At 56.2% G+C, this 18,738-nt stretch overlaps 1 protein-coding gene across 7 annotated transcripts in view; it reads left to right on the forward strand.

The window, feature by feature from the left end:
* The window catches only part of HPCAL1 (hippocalcin like 1), a 123,729-nt gene that overhangs the window by 95,679 nt on the left and 9,312 nt on the right, over window positions 1-18,738 (forward strand). For all 7 annotated transcript variants that reach the window (XM_074393936.1, XM_039463701.2, XM_074393949.1 and 4 more), the window contains exon 2: window positions 1,103-1,188. The gene's annotated coding sequence lies outside the window, so the exon portion shown is untranslated. The remainder of the gene's footprint in view (window positions 1-1,102; window positions 1,189-18,738) is intronic.

Below are 18,738 nucleotides of genomic sequence, written 5' to 3' on the forward strand. Positions count from 1 at the left end.
GAAACGGGCTGTCAGGATCCCATCCTGGCTCTGCATCTTGCAAGCCACATGAGCTTGCAGGTAATTGGCTCCTATAAGCCTCCGCATTTCCCCATCTGTCAAATGGGGATGATGGCCATGCCTGCCTCCCAGGGTGGTTGTGTGGATTACATTGGATAATGAGTACAAATGCCTAGACAGCCTTCAGCAGGGATCCTGGGTGTGTGGAGCTGTCGGCCTCAACACTGTTAATACAGAGGCTGCAGGTTCAGGAGGAGGGGTCACCAATCCATGCATGGGGAGCAGGCAGAGAAGAGGGAGGTGGGCCAGTTCGAGTTTACCCTATACAGAGGGCACTGGAAACACTTGTGCCAGAGCTGGCAGTGGGGGGGGGTGAAGGTGGGATGACTGGTAGCACAAATTTCCCTTCTCAGCCTCCGGGTGGTTTTGTGAGCTGCTGGCCAAATGTCAATTGATTTGTCCTGACTTTTTCCTGAGCACCTAGTGTGTGCCCTGTACTGGGCCCGGGCAGCATGCAGGGGGCAATGTGGGCCTGGAGGAGGAGGTTGGGTGATGAGGAGCCAACCCAGGTATGCCAGTCAAGAAACTGTAGAGGATGGAGGGACCCTGAAGGGGGCAGGGCACAGCTGTGGGTGCCAGGTCTGGGCGTGCACGGTTCCACTGCACCCTCTCCACAGCCCTACAGGGAGCAGAGTGCAGAGTGCTGGGTGAGGATGCAGGCTGTGTGTCTGTGATGGCCCCAAGTGACAATGCTGTTGGGATTCGAAGCTGAGTTTGCCGACCACAGAGGTCCTGGCCATGCTTAGTTTCTATGCCAGTTTGTAGTAACCAGCGACCTCACTCGAGGGGCAGCCAGCATCTCCCCTCCGGGCATCTGTCAATGTAGTCGTGGGCTTCCCTCCCTCTGGGGTGCAGCAACCTCAGGCACGTACCACTGCCCACGGTGGCTGGCCGGAGCCGGGAGCCAGGGGTTTCTGTATTTCATATGGCGCTTGCAGAAGCTGTGATACCCCAACAGGCACAACAGAAGCAACCAGAGGGAGGGGCACGGGCTCTGGCTGGGTCATCACAGCCCACGTGACCTGTCACTCTTGTCTTCCAGGGGCATGGTCTAGCGGCCCGGTCAGGAGGCGGAAACACGCCCCGGAGGTTCTGACCCACTCCCTCTTGGTCTCCGCCTGATCTCTGGTAAGTCACTTCCAGAGGCCGCCTGGCCCAGGGCTGGTGAGGGCTGCGGAGGGAAGTGGGTGGCTTCTGTGGTGCTGTGGGGTCCTGCCCACGTGTGGGGACCAGACCCAGCTCAGCAGAAAGAGCAGAGAGGACTGGGTGTTGGGGCAGCCCACCTAGCACCCCTGAGACAGGTCAGGAACCTGAGGCTCAAAGACAGAGAACCCCAGGGTCCCCAGTCTTCTCGGTTCTCGCCCTAAGCTGGCCGGATCTTTCCGGGTGATCGTGTGACCTTCGGAGCTTCTGTTTGGGGATTTGTTGGGGGATTGAGGGGTCCAGAGGCATGAAGGGTAAACTGTGAGAAGGACTCGTGGATGAGGGCAAGGTAGGGCACTGTCTTCGTGTCCAGGCTTGTCTTCTACTCCCCTGTGGTCCCCATGCCTGGAAGCTTCCTTCTCCCAGGCTCCTGTGTGTGGCCAGGGCCATTCGACCCTGTGGACCCACCCGCGCCATAAGCTGTCTGTGCTGGAGCCGAGCTCGCGGCTCTCCCCTCAGAGCAGTTAGTATGGCCTGCAGGGCCCGGGGTCTGTCTGAATCTGCCACCCTCCAGCCCCCCAGGCCCCTGCCAGCTCTGGGTGCGAGGGAGGCTTGAGAGAGGGCGGAGTGCGTCCAGCCGGAACTCACTGCCCTGGCCACTGGCCGCCACTCCCTCATCGTTAGCCTGGCTCGGGAGCTTTATCCATCTGGAATCCTTCCTGGCCCAGGTGTGCGGTGCTGGCCGGGTGTGCGGCTCTGGCCGGGTGTGCGGTGCTGGCCGGGTGTGCGGTGCTGAACAGGTGTGCGGTGCTGGCCGGGTGTGCGGTGCTGAACAGGTGTGCGGTGCTGGCCGGGTGTGCGGTGCTGAACAGGTGTGCGGTGCTGGCCGGGTGTGCGGCTCTGGCCGGGTGTGCGGTGCTGGCCGGGTGTGCGGCTCTGGCCGGGTGTGCGGTGCTGAACAGGTGTGCGGCTCTGGCCGGGTGTGCGGTGCTGAACAGGTGTGCGGTGCTGGCTGGGTGTGCGGCTCTGGCCGGGTGTGCGGTGCTGGCCAGGTGTGCGGTGCTGAACAGGTGTGCGGTGCTGGCCGGGTGTGCGGCTCTGGCCGGGTGTGCGGTGCTGGCCGGGTGTGCGGCTCTGGCCGGGTGTGCGGCTCTGGCCGGGTGTGCGGCGCTGGCCGGGTGTGCGGTGCCGGCCGGGTGTGCGGCTCTGGCCGGGTGCGCGGTGCTGAACAGGTGTGCGGTGCTGAACAGGTGTGCGGTGCTGGCCGGGTGTGCGGTGCTGGCCAGGTGTGCGGTGCTGGCCGGGTGTGCGGCTCTGGCCGGGTGTGCGGCTCTGGCCGGGTGTGTGGTTCTGGTTGTGCCTCTTCGCAGCCTGGCCAGTTTTGTGCATATGAAGGTTGATAAAACCGCCCTCTTCAGGGTCAATGCCAGATCAGACCTAGAGTGAAGTGTCCCTGTGGTGTCTGGACTGGCAGGGCCTGGCTGCCCCATGGCTCCTCCTCCCTCCCTCCTCCCTCTCGTGGTCTCAAGAGTATTATGGTGACTCTTGTCACTCACCACCCTGCCCCACCTGCCCCTGCATGCTGTGAGCATCAGGTGGGACCCTGGATGTCGCAAGGGTCAGCTGTCACAGGCTGGAAGAGGCAGCCCAGGGGGACACCTGGGGGAGGGACATTTGGAGACAGAGCCCCATCTGGCTGTGCCTGGCCCATGAGAGCTCTCAGCCGCTACTTGTATCTGGTGAGTTCGGCCAGGTCCTGTATAAGGATTAAAGTCCTCCGAGTCCTCAGACAAAGCTACTTTAGAAAAGTCTGAAATGTTCTCGGCCCAGAAGGGGGAGACCCTCTTCATCATTTTCATCTTCCCACACAGAAGGAACCACCTTTGAATGCTCAGCCAGGCAAAAATTTGGACCCGAAACCTGTGAAAGTGTCACTGCCTTAATTTCAGAGGTCGTGAGGGGGTTCCGGGCTGTGTGAGCGGTGAGGGCGGATGCCAGTGGCTGATTCCATCGGGCCCTGGTAGATGGGAGTCCTGCAGGCGGTCAGGCCTAGGGCAGACCCCAGGCGCATCTGCTTTCTCTCTGGGCACCAACAGCTCCCCACCCTCTGGCTGTCCCCTGCCCCGCCCTCGGGTCTCCATCCTGTGGGTGGGGTGGGTTTTCCTGCCTTCCTCTTCCTGAGGGAGGGGATGTCTCCTGCCACCTTCTCCTTGGCAGAGTGGCTGCTGGGTTGGGAGGAGACACCCGGGCTGGGACCTCAGCCTCAGGGTGCTGGTTAGTGGGTGGGTCTTTGGTTTTTTTCTCCGAAGAAAATAGACACAACTGCACATGAAGGTGCTGCTTGCACTCATTCTCCCTCCACCAGCCCAGCCACACTGGAGCTGGAAAGCGGGGGACATCTGGATCCATGCTGCCTGGATGTCCCCTGCATTCAAGTGTCCCGGCCCAAGGCCACAGTTGGCACAGGTGCACGGGTGCACGGGGAGGCGCCTGGCCTGGCCGGGCATGCTAAGGCTGACCCATGTCAAGAAGCTGGAGCAGGCAAAGGGATGAGAAGCAGGTGGAGGAGGTGGTCCAAGGTGTCAATTTCCACCCCCAGACCCCGGGGCATTTCAGTGCACGCACAGCAAATAATACCTCTGCAGCACCGCCACCAGCACGAGTGGAGGGACTCAGGGGTCAGAAGGCCCTTTCCAGCACATGCACACCATTGGCCGTGGATGCTGTGGGTCGGGTGATGGGTGGTGGAAGGGCCTTTGGCCCTTGGTGGTGGACGGCAGGCCACTCCTGGCAGTGGAGAAGCAACACCCACGTAGTGAGGCTGGAGTCGCAGCTTCCCCTCCCCGCAGCCCAGACACTCGTGGGTTCCTTCCTTCAGCGTGGGTTCACGGAGCCCGTACCCTGTGCCAGACAAGCTTCCAGGCTCTGGGCTTCTGATGGAGAACAGGCCAGAGTGAGCCTAGCCTGAGGACCTGGAGCTTCACTCAAAGGGAGGGAGACAGTGAACTCAGTAAAACAGAAATGAGAGAAGGGATCTGGCGGGAAAGGGGACAACGAATGAGTACTGGGGCTCAGCTGTGGGTAGAGTGTCTGGGGAAGGCCTTCCTGAGATGGGACCTGAGCAAAGTCCTGCAGGAAGCCAGGCACGCTGCTAGCTGAGGAGCAGCTGGTGCAAAGGGCCTGTGGCAGACACGTGCCCATGGCAAGGAGGGGGGCGAGCAGGAAGCTCAGCCAGGTCGGGGTGGGTCACACCTGAGGGTCAGGATGCCAGCAACCTGACCACTGAAGAAGACAGGCATGAGCAGCATCTCAGCGCAGCCAGCGTCCCACCATATGGCGGCCCTCTGTGTCCCTCAAATAGGGAAACGTCCTCCCAGGCTTAAGAGAGCATTGTTGCTTATGGTGATTTGTGTAGCCAGCAGTTCTGGAAGAAGTTAGATGAACAGGGCCATGGAGATGTGAGCTCTGCAGAGAAGAGGCCAGAAGAGCAGGCCCCGGGCTTGCCTCCCCTCTGGTGCTGGCTGGGCTGCAGATCCCAGGTGGGCATCTCGGAGAGCCATCTGAGTGGGCTTTCTGAAAGTGGCCTCCTTAGTGGACTGGTCATGAGGCAGGGCACTGGGGAAGGGACAGTCCTCCTGTGATGTACGTTGAGGATTATATTTAGGGTGACTCGGGATGACTTGGCAGTATCACTTCCTGTGGTCGTCCCCTCCAGCCCTCAGCCACAGAGGGCAGACGCTGTCTGACTAGCATTGTGGGCAGACACGTGCCTGCACACATGTATACACACAACACGTATACACACACAGCGTGCAGGCACCACTTGGCATTCTCCTCTGCTGTGGAATCAATGGAGAGCTGGGGACATTGTCCTGGCCTTTCTGCAGGACTGCCAGGTGCCAAGCGGGGGAATCCCGGCCGTCAGCATCTCCAGAGCATCTGCTCCATGTCGGGCTCTGTGTGAGGGGCTGTATCCGGATCCCACATGAGTGACACCCACCTGGGCTCCCCACCTGATTGGGAGATGCCAGGTGGAGGTAGAAGGAAGGGCGGCTGAACTGCCTGTTAGTCCGCTCAGCCACTGACCTTGCTCCCTGACCAAGGTTAGGGAGCCGAGGCTGCACACGGACACTCCCCTGACCTTCCTGCCTGTTGGCCCCGGGCTCCAGGCCAGGTCCAAGCCAGCCAGGCCCTTCCCCACCCTTGTTGCCAGCCTCTCTAGGTGGAGTCCACCGTCATCTCTTCTCCCCTTCCCGAGGCATCCAGCCCCACCCCAGGCACAGGACCTGGTGTTTCTGGGACAGCCCAGATGTCACATTTTCTCTCGGTTACCCCCTAGAATATTCTTGCACTTCTCAGACTCTGTGTGCAAATTTTTAGCTTAGAAGTAACCAGAGACTCTCTGGTTAGCATGTATCTGATGGGACTTTTGGAGCACGCACAGAAGTGCCCTGCTGGCCGAAGATCCACTTGTGAGGCCAGATCTACGGAGGATTTGGAGCTTGTCTGGAGGAACTTCTAGATCAGAGGAACCTTCTCCCTCCCTCCCTCCTCGACTTCCTTCCTGCCTCTCGTCAAGCAATTACTGTGTACTTCCTGCGTTCCAGGCGCTGTGCTAATAACTGGTTATGGGATTATTCCTAGCCACACCCTGGGTAAATGGACCCCAGCTCTCGGTCAGGAGAGGACTGGGGCCCAGCCGGGAAGCTGGAGACTTGAGGCCTCTCGTGCATGTTGGAATGCTGCCTCGCTCTGCTATCCAGCACCCACGCGTGGCACCAGGCTCGGAGCGGGGACTGAACCTTGGGAAGAGGCGGGAAGAAGGAGCTCGTGCCTCGCCCTTCCGACCAGACCGTCCGCGCTCTGAGGGTGTTTCCGCTTCTGTGTCTCCCCGGCAGTTAGCACTGTGGCCTGCGCGTAACAGGGTTCTGTGTGTGTTGATTACACTCTGTGTGTATGGGTGGGTGCGATGCCATGACTCTCCCGGCAGAGCCTGTGGCTTCTGGTGTTGGGATTTACAGACTAAAGATGGCAAAGAGTGGCTTTTATGAGCTGCCCCTACCCCTGATTACAAACATACCCTCTATGAGTCAGAGGCCTGAGTGATCATGGATAAGTCACTTGCCAACAGTTCAAGACTGTGGCTGCCAGGGCCCCCGAGGGTGGTGGGCACATCACCATTCTGTGCCTGGTGTTTCAGCCAGGCTGATGCCATTTTACTGAGAGTCACTGACTGTTTTTATTGCTTCCCGTGAATCAAATAATCCATGCAATGATTCACTGGAGGTTTTCTTCCAAGTTTAAAAAAGAATTAAAGAAAGTTTTTGACAGGTGTGCTGAGCTGTAAGTGGACGCCGGGCAGGCCCGTGGGAGACCTCCGGCCTTGACCTCAGCCGTGGGCAGCCCAGCACAGAGTGGACCTTGCCCTGCAGACAGAGCCAGCAGCCTGCACAAAACCCCAGGGAGGACAGGCGCGTCCCACAAAAACCTCTTCAGTCTAACATTTACCGTGAGCCTACCTACACATGCTTTCCGTCCGAGATACATTAGAATGTGGCCAAACCCCATTCATTTGGGACATACGAATTCAAAATTTGGAAATAGTTCCTTTGGGGCTCATGAACTGAGAATTTAGTCATTTCTCAAGCAGGATCTGGCAAAAACGTAGCTTTTTACCATCTACCAAGACAAGAGCTTGGCAGCCGGGTCTGTTTGTGCCCAGAGCTGACTTCCAGCCTCTTGGGATGCTCTGGGTAAGTCTGGGACCATCTCCTATGTTGTCCGCAAAATCCTGCGGAAAACGTGGCCTATGCTGGTCAGCACGGTGCTGTGTTCCCTTTCTTTCTTTCTTCTTTCTTCTTTCTTTCTTTCTTTCTTTCTTCTCCTCCTCCTCCTCCTCCTCCTCCCCCTCCCCCCTCCCCCCTCCTCCTCCTTCTCCTCCTCCCCCTCCCCCTCCCTCTCCCTCCTCTTTTTTTTTTTGAGATAGTGTCAAGTGTCACTCTTATGGCCCAGGCTGGAGTACAGTGGTGTGATCTCAGCTCACCCAGGTTCAAGCAATTCGCCTGCCTCAGCCTCCTGAGTAGCTGGGATTATAGGTGTGTGCCACCACACCGGCTAATTTTTGTATTTTTTTTTTTTTTTTTAAGTAGAGATGGGGTTTCACCATGTTGGTCAGGCTGGTCTCGAACTCCTGACCTCAAGTGATCCACCCGCCTTGGCCTCTCAAAGTGCTGGGATGACAGGCGTGAGCCACCACACCTGGCCTGTGTGTTCCCTTTCAGATGGACCCAAAGCAGTCAGCCGCCACAGACTCCCGAGAGACGTGGTGTAGGGAGAGAAGGTACCCCACGCCCTGAGGCAGCCCCAGCCTCCCTCCCACGCCCACCAGGCACTGAGCAGCCCCCAGCTCCCGGCCCCTTTGCAGTCCCAGGGCTGGGCTGTTCTTATGCCTTTGACCAAGTGGGCTCTGCCCTGCTGTGGAGTGACTGGGCTTCTTCCGTCCTTTTTCCGTATTTTCTCTTTGAACAACAGGAGTTGGAATTTCATTTACCCGGCCCCAGCTGGACGTGTCTGGGCCACTGTAATCCCAGGGTCTCTGCCCATCTGGGCCTCGGGACCAGGTTTTGATGCCACTGATCAGGGTGTGCTGAGTGAGACCGGCCTGCCAGGCAGCGAAGGGTTCCACCGAGCCCAGGCCGCAGCCCCGTCCTGCCGGGCTGTGCTTGGTGTCAGGATTCAGCTCCAGGGTTGATGCCCCAGGCATCTGACTGATACTTTCCACCTGGCACTCCCTTTACAGCTTCCCTTTCCCTTTATCCTCATAGCTACTCAGTAGGATCTGCAGGCAGGGACCCTTAGTCCCATTTTATAGCCAAGGAAAATGAGGCCCAGAGAAGTTGAGACAGCCAGGACTGGAGATGGCAGGCTGGGCAGAGCCCCAGTGGTGCCCCTGGGTCTGTGGGCTGCTCCCACCAGCACCCCTCATATATGAACCCCATCCTGACTGCAGGCCCCTGATGCTGGTGGTCCAGTTCCATTTTACAGAGGAGAAATAGGCTGGTCTGGAGTGTGGACGCTGGCAGCTCTAGCCCAGCTTTGCCTGACTCCAGGGCATGGCTCCAGGACCATGGAAGAGCTGCCTGTCCCTCCACAGCCCCTGCAGGGCATGCTGGCTGCTGGCTGCTGGCAGGGCAGGCTGAGGCACTCAGCAGAGTTGGCCCCGTAGTCTGAGAGATGTGGTTCCCTAGGGAAGGGCTGTTGCTCACCTCCTGGCCCGAAACATCAGGAAGGAATCTGCAGACAGAATTCTGCCATCTGACATGTGGATCTTCCTACCCAGGCATGGGTCAGCGCTTGACTCATTCTGCAGCTGGCACAGAGAGCCCGGAAGAATGCGCTCCAAGATGCCATGGGGGCCTCCATCCAAATCACCAGGTGTCAGCAGCGCAGCCAAGCCAGGTGGGGGCCTCGGACAGGGCCCCGTGCCTGCCAGCTCTGGCTGACTGCTTGAGGGGTCACATCTAAAGGGACAGATGAAGGGGCGTCTAGAGTCTCAGCGCTCCATCCACAGCCTGCTACATCCTCTTACATTTTCCTCCGAAGAGCAGTTAGCTTGTGGCATGCGCCAAGTCCCTGCAAATGGGAAGTTGAGTGATTCACATGTTTGTTTCAACTTTCGCGTTTTTATTGTGTGAACAGTAACAGAATTATTCTTGGTGTTTCTATGGAGCGTTGCTGGGTGGTGGGGAGGTGGGGACACAGCCTCTGCTGTTTCTTCCCTTCACCTCCTCCCTGCTGCAGTCACGCTCCGCACTGATTCCTTCCGTCATTCCTTCCTGCATGACTGAAACTGAAGAGTGAGTCCCTGGTGGTGTGTGGGGACTCCTCGTCCTAGGGGACTTGAGTGTCACAGGACCTGGTGCTCACTGCCCCATGCCCTGGCACACACCGTTCCCTCTCCGCCTGGAGAACTCCTGGAACCTTGCTCAGCCCTGGCTTGGCCCTGAGCTCTGTCCCATCCCAGCTGACCTCTGTGCTCTTTGCCCAAGTTCCTGGGCCTGTATAAGTCTCTTCATGCCCATCACCACCATTTCATGGGTGTGTGTGGCAGGGGGCACTTCGTGGAGCCCCAGGAAGGGTCTCTGCATCTTGTCCCTCCACGTGTGCCTGCACCCAGCTTGGAACAGGACTCCGGAACACTGCGGTGTGGGTGCAGGAACCAGCCAGAGACTTCACTCGGGCTGCCGCCTGGTGCTTTTGAGGTCCATCACTGAAAGCCCAAATTGGCCTTCAGAGCGAGACCCTGGATGGGGGTAGAGGAAGTCCCAGGCTCTGTGGCCGGAACTCCACACGCCGATTTCCACGGGCTCGCTCCAGCCTGGCCCTGGCATGGGTACTGCGTGGCTCTGCTCCTTGCCTGGCATCCGGCACCTTCCACCACTGTAGAAACATGGAACTGTCAGAGACAGACGTACATGGGTCAGGGGGTGCTTTAGGAAAAGCCTGTGGTCTTGTTCTGGTCCTGCCTTTGAGCTTCCTTTTCCTGCTGGGTTAGGGTTCCGGGCAGAAGGGGAGCGTTCTCTTGGGTGTTTCCCTTTTCCTGTCTCCTCGGTTCTCTCCCCAGAGGCTCAGGAATGGGCATTTCACTCACCTCCCTTTCTCTGCTGGGCAGGCAGCTCAAAGAGGGCCTCTCCAAAGACCCAAGCTGGAGGGATGCTGGCTCTGCGGTGACGCTGCACTCGTCCAGAGAATGAGCTCGCTAGAGAGTAGCAGGAAGTCCCCCATCCTGTCCCCACCCCACTGGCTGACGACCATATAGCTGGGATGTGTTCACCTGGGAAGGGACTCTCGCCAGTGTGATGAATGGATCCCCCCGCCCCGCCAGTCTGGCATGCCACCAAAACGCTACTCTGCTGCAGCTGTTTCCACGCCAGAAATACCAGGCAGGAAAGCACCTTATCATCCTAGCTCCTGACCTTCCTCCAGCCATTTCTAAAACTGAAAGAGTCGCAGAGTGTTAGAGCAAGAGGGACCCTAGAAAAAGAAGCGCTCATTCCCTTGTTCATTCGTTCAGGCGCTGCGCTGGGCCCCTGGAATCCACAGCCATTCATCTGGACATATTTACTGGCTGAATTGTGTGCCAGGCCCAGTTTTGGGCACTGCGGGGGTACAGTGGTGAGCAGAGGCGGACAGTCAAGAGATTTTGTAAATCGAGTGCCAGGTGTCAGGAAATGCTGGGAAAGGGGTCGAGGTGAGGGACCAGAGGGTGAGGCGGATGCTCTTTGAGGCGGGTCCCACGACTGAACAAGGACATGAACTCGGAGGGACTGAGCCTTGGAGGCACTGAGGGGAAGGAAGAGGGACAGATGGAGGGAACCGGCAGTGCGAAGGCCTGAGGCTGGATGGCTGAGCAGGTTCCCCAAGTGGGAAGATCAGGGGTTCCCCCTCCTCCAGGAGCCCCCAGTCTCATGAAGGAAAAAGACAAATAAGTCCTGTGTTCAGAGCTGAGTTCATACTAGAAAAATGCTGTTGGAACTCAAAGGGAAGGGCAGTTGTAGGGGCTGGGAAAGGCACGGCAGAGGAGTGAGCTTTGCATTGGGCTTTGGTGGATGAGTAGGAGTTGGTTGGGTGGCTGAGGCGAGCGTGCCGCACGGATGAACTCACATCTGCAGAGGCGCAAGGTGTACAGAAAGAGCCACCCACGTGTTCCTCTTCCGGCTGCAGGAGCAGTCTCTGCAAGGGAAAGTACGTTCTCTGGGGATTTCCCTTTCCTTTCTCCACCTCTTCCTTCTTGCCAGCCTCATTTAGGGCATTTTAGCCTTGAGATGGTGGAAAAGGAGGGATGGATTGGCAGAGGGAGGGGATTTCTATGCCCTGCTGGGTCTCTCTCTTCTTGTATGTTCTTAGGTTTTTCTTGTAAGGCTCTGGGGAGCTGTGGGAGTGGAAGTGGCTGGGGAGGGGTAAGAAGTCAGGAAGGCTGCAGTTGGATTTCTCAACAACAGGTCACTGGTTTGGAGCCCGTCCAGTGGGCAAAACGCTGTGATGCAACAGGTCTCAGGATGGCCTCCAGAATCGGGCTCTAGGTCAGTGGGTTGGATTTAGGTGCAGGCACACCCTGGAACTGTCACTCTAGGGGTGTTACTAACCTCCTCTCTCCCCAGATATGACTCAGCAGGGTTAGCTGTTCAGCTCCAAAGAGAAGGAGGAACCTCTTCTTTCTGCAGCCCCCTACCCCCACCAGCCTCACTCCTTAGCTGGGGTCAGACCTGGGGTCCTCATTGCAGCTGGCCTCTAGCGGAGTTCTCAGGCCAGCCCTCCCAGCTGGAAAGAGAACGGTATGGGACTCACAGGTACCTGGAAAACACAATCACCACGATCTTTCATTCATGGGCACTAAGGAGTGAAATAAACAAAGGATGCCACAGGATGCTGATGAGCTTGAAGAGTCCCTGTTGGGTAGCCCCAGATTCAGGGTCCCTGGTGTCACCCAGTGAATGCTACTTCTACCGAGCAGGGCCCGCAAGAAATGTAGTGAGAGTCACATACCTATGTGACTGTAACCTTTTCTACAGCCGCATTGAAAAGTAAAAAATGCAATTGAAAAGTTGTTTGATTTAACCCATTAGACCCCAAATGGTATTGTTTACCATGTCACATATAATCAAGAAAGAAAAATACTAATGAAGTATTTTGTTATTTTTTTCCATATGAGGTCGTCAAAATCCAGCATGTATTTTACACTAAGGGCACATATATGAGTTCAGACTGGCCACGGTTTAAGTGCTCAGTAGCCACATGTGACTGGAGTGGACAAAGCAGCCCCAGCAGGTAGATGGAGACGCGGAGGCACCTGAGAGGGGCGGGGCCTCCGCTCAGGCCCTGGGAGCCTGCCCAACAGCGCCCTCTAGCTTCAGCCCAGCCACACTTCAGCCCGAATGGTCCCAGATGTTTCAGCTCCTCGCTGCACCTGAATCCTGGCAGCTGATCAGCCTCCCTGCAGTCACCCAGGGGTAGGACGAGCCCCTCCTTGGAGAACTACCCGGGGAAGCTAAGGCTGCAGGCAGCTTGACTAGCACCTGCTTGTTTGGAGGAAAGGACACAGGCCCAAGTTGTTTTGAAAAATGCATTCAGCCCTGGGGGAGGGGCTTAGTCAGCTGCAGGAGGCAGCTGTCACTGGGAGAAAGAATGTGTTGAGTACTGGATAAGAAAGAGCACCGACCCACTTGGTTCCCACCAGCCCCTTCTACCTGCCACCTCCTGTCCCACCCAGGCAGAACCAGCTCTCATCTCAAATGGGCTGAGCCCTCTGATTCCTTGAAGTTCACATTCACAACAAACGCCTCTCCACTCTTCCTGAGCCTCAGTCTTTTTTATTTTTATTTTTTCAAGACAGAGTCTCGCTCTGTCGCCCAGGCTGGAGTGCAGTGGCATGATCTCAGCTCACTGCAACCTCCACCTGCAGGGTTCAAGCGAGTCTCCTGCCTCAGCCTCCCAAGTAGCTGGAACTACTAGGCGTGCACCACCATGCCCAGCTAATCTTTTGTATTTTTAGTAGAGACAGGGTTTCACCATGTTGCTCAGGCTGGTCTTGAACTCCTGAGCTCAGGCAGTCCACCCGCCTTGGCCTCCTAAAGTGCTGGGATGACAGCTGTGAGCCACCGCACCCAGGCCAGCCTCTGTCACAGTTGCTTTTGCCCACCTCTCTCGTTGCGTTTCCTCAAAGCATCTCTGAGTCTGGTTGGCCTGGCAAGTTTCAGAGATCTGACTGATGAAAGCATTTTGCAGGGACGGGATGAGATGCCAGCCAAAGCCATTAGCCAGCAACGGGGTGGGATTAACAGGACAATCAAGCCCTCAGTTCCCAGGAGCCTCACTAAGCTGCTAGAACTGTGCCACTAAAAAGGCTTTCATTTACAGGCAATGCCAATTGTGGGTTAAATATTTTTCACAGGGCTCCCCAGCTACATGTTTACATTTCTTTTCCTTGTTTCTCCTCTTTTTTTTTTTTTTTACAATTTAGCAGATTAAGAACAATAACAGGGTAACAGAGCCAGCGAGGTGGCTGCAAGCGCTGTGTTGGCTCCCTCTCCCATGCTTTCATTACCGTGAATTAAAACGTCGTCTCTGATGCCCTCAGACACCTGTGACTAGTTTGATCTGAGCCCTGCTTGAATATTAGTCTTTTTAAACTGAGCGGGAGGCAGTTCTGCTCTCAAATAGACGGCCCTCCCCTGGGACCCCCATTCCTCACCCCACCATCCTCCTTGGATATGAAAGTAAGCCTTCCTGAGAAGTGAAAGCTGGGTTTGCCTAATTACCGGAGCCAGGTAGCCATTTCTGCTGGGAAACATGAGTGGTGGCTTTCTGTCTCTGCAGAAAGGCTTGCTTTTTCTCAGTCGTCTTACTAGACAGCCAAGCGTCAATGAGGTTGGCTCCTTTGCTTAATGCACCACAGAGGGGTCACAGTGGCATGCGGCACTCCCCGGCCCCGTTTCTTGTGAGGCAGCCTGTGTCAGGCCGACAGCCTCCAGGAAAGAGCTAAAATGAGGTCCCTCGGATTACCTATTTCATCTGGGCCCTTTTAAGCACACAACTGGGAGCGTGTGTGCGGCTGTCAGCTTCATTTGGCATTCATGGGCTCCATTTAACAGCTTCATAAGAGTTCCAGAGGGGAGGCCATCTTGCGAAGCTGTCCCACCAGCAAGTCTAAGGGCCAGGAGAGCACTGGACACCAGCTGGGAGCACCCTGGGTGGCCTCCGAGGCCACTTATGGTCTTGGCACAGAAAGGGGAGGTTACATGACAATGAGAAGGAGGTGGGCTCTCCGCTCAGACCTCCTGGGTCCACAGCCCGCCCACCGAAGCCTCCGTCCCTTATCCCTAAGGTGGCCCTGATGCCTCCTCCTGGCCTCGCCAGGCGTGACCCCACTTTCCCAGCTCCTGGAATTTTCACTGTGCCCTCCCTGGATGTGGCCTACGGGGACCGGGCCTCCCGCTGCCTTTGAAATCCTCCTTGTCATTCAGCTGTGATTCCAAATGCTCCTGCCCTAAGCAAGCCGCCAAGTGCCCCAGAAATGAGTGACTCCCCTAGAGCCCTACCTGGTTCACTTTTTAAGCCCCATCCTGGGTGCTACACCATAACTCAACTCTCAGGGAGCTGGCGAGTGGGGACCAGCATCCCAGCGTTTGGTCTGGGATTCAGCACTCAGAGGGCCCAACAGCCCAGAATACACCCAGCACTCAGGCTGGCACCAGGCCCCCAGGCAGGCTGAAGCTTCCACTTCCCCGGAGAAAGATCCTCCAGTTCCCTGCTCAGGGCCTGATCCTGGCTGGCTGCCTGCTTGCCTGGGGTGGGGAGGTAGGTTGGGGAGGGCGGACTTCCCTCAACTCACCCATCTTCTGTGGGTTCCCCAGCGGCCTTCCTCTGGGCCTGTTGTCTTCCCATCCAGCGTCTTTCCAGAGAAGATTCGTCCCCTCCGCTTCGGAGATGGAGGTGGGGTGGAGGTGGTCACCTGACTGCAGAATTGGGGGACAGGGCTCCGTGTTGGTCAGGGGTGGCTAATTCCTGTAGCAAGCAAGTGCCAAGCTCTGCTGAGCCCAGTAAAGTGGCGTTTCCTGATGTGTCACAGTGGGATGTCACCGCAGGCAAGGAAGGCTCTATTCCACATAGTCACACAAGGACTTGAGTTTCTTCTCTTTAGCGGCTCTTTCATCTCACAGCCTTTCCCAGCTGGGGTTCCAGGAGGGAATCAAGGACTCACAGCAAAGGCATCATGGCATGCAGGGAATGACTTTTCTTCTGCGCACCTGGAACGACCCCAGGTACGCACCGTCCCTAGGTGCATGACTGTTTGAGCAAACGGGCATGCCAGTTGTTGGCTGCAGGCTGTGGCTCATATGAGAAAGGCTGGTTGAGAAAGCCTTTAGCGTCTGTGCCCTCTGTGGCCTCCGAGTCCTCCCCTGGATATTCTGCTTCGAGGTGCCCAGCAGGAAAGGGAAGGAAAGGACATGTGGAGCAAGGGCTGCCCTGAGAGTTATGGAGGCCCAGGCTGGAAGTGTGGTCATCGTTCTATCCACATCCCATTGGACAGAGTGCAGTCACATGGTGCCACTTGGAAGCAAGGGAGGCTGGGAAATGTAGTCCAGCCGTGTGCCCTGGAAGAAAAGGCAAGAGGGTAAGAGGAGCACATGGTCTCAGCACAGGCTCTATTCTGGCACATTCCTTCAGACTCTGCCTCCCACATCTCCTGAGGCTCTGAGGACTCCTGATCTCTAGGACTTCTGGAATTTTGGGGCCCCAGTTACCCTGTTTCTCCTCCCTGGCCCCCCTCCCTGCTCAGCTGTTTGCCATCTCCTGCACTTCCCACTGGTGTGTGTTGGGGCTTAGGGGCATAGATGTCGCCTAACGGATGTGATCAAGGTTATAGGCACAGCCTTTCTTTTCTTTTTTCTTGTTCTCCTTGTTGGGGTGGGGATTTTTTCAAAAGGAAGAGGCAAAAGTATTGTACGATTTTGGGGTCCCTACACTCTTCTGCCTCCACATTCTTCTGTTGTGTTTATGCTGCTAGACCTGGAACCTTAGGATGAGCAGGTCTGGTCATCAAACTTTGTTTGCATCAGCAGAATCCTTTCTTTAAAAGAGGATGGATGCAGAAACAGATCAGAGGGTTGCTGCTCCAGTCAGTGCTGGGCCCGGAGGCCCAGAGTCCTTCTTCCTCCTCTTCCCCATCCCATGGGCCCCCAAAGCCTTAGGAAGGTCCCCGTGGCTCCTGAGACACAGCTCGGAGGCTCCTGGCTGGTGTTGCTCCTCTCTGTGAGGGTTGAATTCTCTCCCTTGCATTCCAAAAGTGGGTCACACTGGGATACCAGCTTTGCCCAAACCTCCCTGTCTCTGCAGTTAGCCAAACCTTAAAGTAGGTGCTGGTACAGGTGTGTATACACAGCAACTGCAACCACAACAAGAATGTCCATTCTCCCAACACAGACACCCACCCTGTGCCAGGCCCAGATGAGTCACCAAGGAGAGGGTGAAGGTTAGCAAGCACTTCCAGAGGAGGTGCTGAGTGAGGCGGGAGGCTGCAGGCGTGCACATCTGCCCTCTGGCACACTCGGGAAGGTGCTGGGAGTGCAGGGAGCTTCTCCCCAGCAGACCATGATGCACTCTGCCTGTTACCTTCTAGCAGTGCACTCACTGGGTTTGGCACTGCCCCAATCTGGTACCTTCCTTTTTGTATGCGTCTGTGATTTCAGGCAGAGAGGCATGAGTTTGGCATTCCAATGGGATCAGTAAGAACAAAAATCACAGACCCATTCTAGGATAAATTGCTCCCTTCGTTCTCAGCGGTGATTTGGTTTTCACTGAGGTGAGTGGATTCTTAAGGCAGTGATTCTCAGCTTCCAGGGCCTAGAACTTCACAGAAGGTGGCTCATTTCGATGATGAAAAATGCAGTGATGCAAATCAGGCAAAAAGGGCCTGCCATTAGCCAACACTGTGTCCATCACCACGTCACCCTTGCCCGGGCCAGCCTCCCCTCCACCGCCGAGGCAAGGCCTGGGGAGAAGAGGCAGACCGCCTGGGTCCAAGCCTGGGCTTTGCCTCTGAGAGGCTCCAGGGCTCTCCCATGGTTGGGTTCCTTATTGGTGAAGCGTGATTAACAGGTAAAGTGTCTGACAAAATGGGCCCCACAGGCCACAGGTGCAGCTTCTGACTGTCCCTGCTGAGAGCAGATCAGGCGCCTGGCTTTGCTTCTGCCCCATAGACACTGATAGCATGCGTTTATCAGTTCCAAGTCAGTTTCCCAAGGGTGACTGCTATGCTACTATCACACAGGACTGCAGACTGGGGCTTCAACTATGGAACTCTGTTTTCTCACGGTCTGGAGACCAGAAGTCCAAGGTGTTGACAGGGTCGCTTCCTTCAGAGGCCTCTCTCCTGGGACTGCAGATGGCCGTCATCTCCCTGTGTGTGTGTGTCTATGTCCAGTCATATTGGATCGGTGCTCACCCTAGTGACCTCATTTTAACTTATTGACCTCTTTAAAGACCCTGGCTCCCAGTGCAGTCCCATTCTGAGGGACCTGCGGTTAGGATTTCAACATGGGAATTTGGGGGAGGCACCGCTCAGGCCATAGCAGCTCTGCTCACAGCTGGTTCTCTCTGGCCACGTTCCCAAGAGGAATACGATGCTGTCCCTTAAAGCACACACAGACAGGCTGCCAGGAGGAAACTTACCAGATCGCATTGGAACTGTGGCTGCATATTCAGAGCTGGGCTTACTGGCCAGGAGGAGAGAAGAATCCTTCTCGATTAATAAAAAGTCCCCAAAGTCTGGGTGCAGTGGCTCATGCCTGTAATCCCAGCACATTAGGAGGCTCAGGCAGGTGGATCCTGGATCACCCGAAGTCAGGAGTTTGAGACCAGCCTGGCCAACATGGTGAAACCCCATCTCTGCTAAAAATACAAAAATTAGCTGGGCATGATGGTGCCCCCCTGTAATCCCAACTAGTTGGGAGGCTAAAGCATGAGAATCGCTTGAACCCAGGAGGCAAAGTGAGCCGGAATCGTGCCATTGGACTCCGGCCTGAGTGACAAGAGCAAAACTGCATCTCAAGGAAAAAAAAAAAAAAGTCCCCAGTGCCGCTGTCCATCCAGCCGTCTCTCCTCCCCAGCCAATGGCACCCTTTCCTCAAAAGCCACAGCACAAACACGCAGCGCATACGTTTGCCTTCCTTTTTCATCAACGCTAGCAAACTCTGTGTGCTGTTGTACAGCTTACCTTTTCACATGAAAATACACCTTGAAGATGGTTTCTCATGAGTGCGTCAGATGGGCACCTGGGCAATTCCCTGTTACAGACCACGGAGGCAGTGGCTGCCTGCACAGGTTGTTTGCGCAGGTGGGAGTACTGCTAGATACGTTTCTAGAAGTGGGATGGCTGGGTCAAGGTGAATGTGTGTTTGTCATTTTGAAAGATAAAGTCATAAAGATTAGTAAAAACACCAGGCATCTTGGCTCACGCCTATAGCCCCAGCACATTGGGAGGCCAAGGCAGGAGGACTGCTTGAAGCCAGGAGCTTGAGACCAGCCTGAGCAACATAGCGAGGCACTGTCTCTACCAAAAAAAAAAAAAAAAAAAAAAAATTAATTGGGTGTGGTGGTGTGTGCCTGTAGTCCTAGCTACTCAGGAGGCTGAGGCAGGAGGATCGCTTGAGCACAGGAGGTCAGTGCTTCAATGAGCTGTTATCACACACTGCAGCCTTGGTATCAGTGAGAGACTGCCTCAATAATATATATATATATGATAAGTAAGAACAAAAACGTGTATGTACTATAAAACCTGGGTAGCCGGGCGCGGTGGCTCAAGCCTGTAATCCCAGCACTTTGGGAGGCCGAGGCGGGTGGATCACGAGGTCGAGAGATCGAGACCATCCTGGTCAACCTGGTGAAACCCCGTCTCTACTAAAAAAATACAAAAAATTAGCTGGGCATGGTGGCGCGTGCCTGTAATCCCAGCTACTCAGGAGGCTGAGGCAGGAG

Source organism: Saimiri boliviensis, chromosome 1 (assembly GCF_048565385.1).
Source record: "Saimiri boliviensis isolate mSaiBol1 chromosome 1, mSaiBol1.pri, whole genome shotgun sequence".
Lineage (NCBI taxonomy): Eukaryota > Metazoa > Chordata > Mammalia > Primates > Cebidae > Saimiri > Saimiri boliviensis.